The 2,500-nt window shown below is 45.6% G+C and overlaps 1 protein-coding gene across 3 annotated transcripts in view; it reads left to right on the forward strand.

Moving 5' to 3' along the window:
• LOC126570941 (dopamine receptor 1) overlaps window positions 1-2,500 on the forward strand; it is an 81,474-nt gene that overhangs the window by 61,454 nt on the left and 17,520 nt on the right. The gene's annotated exons all lie outside the window — the stretch shown is intronic.

Consider the following 2,500-nt stretch of genomic DNA (forward strand, 5'->3'; position numbering starts at 1 on the left):
TGGCTTCCGAGTTATTCGTTCGGAGACCGGCTTCACCCTGAGGCGAAGGCGCACAGAATTTTCCCCAGAATACAACACAAGCACACTGCGGGAGTGATAACGGCAGGTCTCGGACTAGACGCTTAGATCTTGTCCGGTGGCGAACTGGTGAACCGAAGCTGACAGCAACCCGGGGTAGCAAATCCAATAAAATGGGTTCTTTTGACGCAGTTTGGCTGCACATTTTGACATCTGCTTCCTGTTGCTAGATTACACCACCACCACCCGTCGGGCATCACGTTCTCGCTTGCCCCCGTGACACTGGCTGCCACTCCTCTTCTCTCCTCTCTGCCTCGTGTTGGGCTCGATGGATTGTGTAGCATGTCGGAAGCGAAGGATGCTTTGGAATGTGATGTTGTTGTTGCTGGTCCCTTTTCTTTTTCTCTCCCTTTTTATTTTTTTATCTCACTCCTAGTCTCTCTCACTCTCGTTACACATTGCCACGTTATCCGGGACCATCATCATAGTCTCGGCATAGGTCAGAAAACGCTTCCGGCGAGGATGGAAAATGGTTACTCGGGAACCATTTCCACCTATTTCTTTTCCCTTTTGTGTGTGTTTGTGTACGATTTTTGATGGATTTTCGGATTTCATTACATTCGCCAAATGAGCTTAGGACGAGCTTGCTGTTCCTTTTGCTGCCAACTGCAGCCCAACATCAAACATTCAACGCTGAACAACCCGTGTCGCCGTCCGAACGGGCGTCCTGGAGCGTTTGTGTTCTGGCACCGAAACGGACACGATTTGTTTGTTTTGATCAAAGTAAACCTTGGCAAGGGACATTTTATTGTTGCCAGAGAAACAGAAGGGCTCGTTTGGAGCTTCCCAAACAGTGCAACACCAGTTTCAATTGATTGGATGATAGAAGGCTGATTAGCAGCACCGCGTGCGATCATGATTTCAACTCATTCGATTTATTGTTTTCTACCCAAAACGAATCCAGATGAGCTCCAGATGAGCTAAAAATACTATTTCTTTCGATACAATGCTCAAAACGTGCTTTTGTTTCTCCGCACACTGACGACAGACCATTCAAATTTCACGTTCCGCTGAAGATGTCTTGTTCGATTGAGTTTCCTCAATCGCCTCAATAAATGTGCACTTACAAACAGCTTGGGCCCTTGCGCCCAGATCGCTCGAAGGAAAACAATTCACAGACTGATTGAATTGTTGCGGAAATTCTTCCCTCTCCGGCCATCACAACAAACCACTCGAGGCACTTCGGGCACACTTCTTCAGTACTTTCAACAGCGCCTGTCAATGCCTTTTCACTGTGGATCGGGGACCGGATTTGTCAGTTTGGAGGTCCGGGAGGAAGATACTGCCATTCACCCTTTGGCAAGCACGCTTCGTCACCTTACGTCGAACACCTCACATGAAGTGGAAGAAACAGAAACTGTCGCAAACACGGCCGCCGGACGGGCGGCTCCATCATGCAAGACGTATGTACCTGCATCCGGTCGATTGGAAAACACTTTCCGCACCGGATACTGTCGAACACCATTCTCACTTTACCAGCCGTGCCGAGTACTCGTCGGCGGAGAGCACTTCATCTCGAGCCGATTGCCGGTGAATAAGTGAAGTTTGTACCCGGACCTGCCACCCCCAGGAGGAGCATCCATCGACGGGGAGCCATCGTTGAATACGAAAATGTCATTGTTTCATCTGGTGCGCTTTTGCGTGTGATGCACAAGTGGTGCACAAGATGAAGTAAAGTTGCAGCATCTGCTGGCACACGCGTGCTGACATATCTTGAGCTCGACACTGTTCCTTGGGAATAGCTTACTGTCGGTAAGCTGCCATCGAATGACATTTCTCGAATGCATTCCACGGTGGGCTGTAAGTGTTTATCGTATTGACAAGAAGCGGTTCATGTGGGTGCGTTGTGCTCTGCGTGACAACTTGCAAAAGTGCCAAGATGTTCCATAAATTGTTTTGACACGGATTCTACCCAAGGATTCCGAACACATTCCTGCGAAGTAAACAACTTAGTTCACCAATATCATATTACCTTTTGCTGGATTCCAGAGCCAATATACGACAACAATTCAGACAGTCAGATGCAGAAAGAAATATACACAGTAAATAAAACTTCAGCAAAGGACGCCAACGAATGGATCACAAAAAAAATCCTATCTTGATTTGTTGGCAAAAAAAGTCAGTTCAAAATACTAAACTAAACCAGATCACACCAAAAACAAATTGAATAAAAGAGTGCGACCTAGCAGGCGTACTAAACAAGGATATTAATAATAAAAAAACAAACGAAAACAAAATAATGAAATTTCAAAGGAAAACAAAACTAATAAAGCAACTGTAGTAAGTCTAATTTAGACTCTCACAAAATGTAAATAGATTAACCCAGTATACTTGCTGAATAAGAGGCGAAAGAACGTGTTCAGACGTTTAAAGTCGCTTCAATTTTAAATTATAAAAAAACAACAACATGTCTTCCAGCAAC

Source organism: Anopheles aquasalis, chromosome 2, assembly GCF_943734665.1.
Source record: "Anopheles aquasalis chromosome 2, idAnoAquaMG_Q_19, whole genome shotgun sequence".
Classification (NCBI taxonomy): Eukaryota; Metazoa; Arthropoda; class Insecta; order Diptera; family Culicidae; genus Anopheles; species Anopheles aquasalis.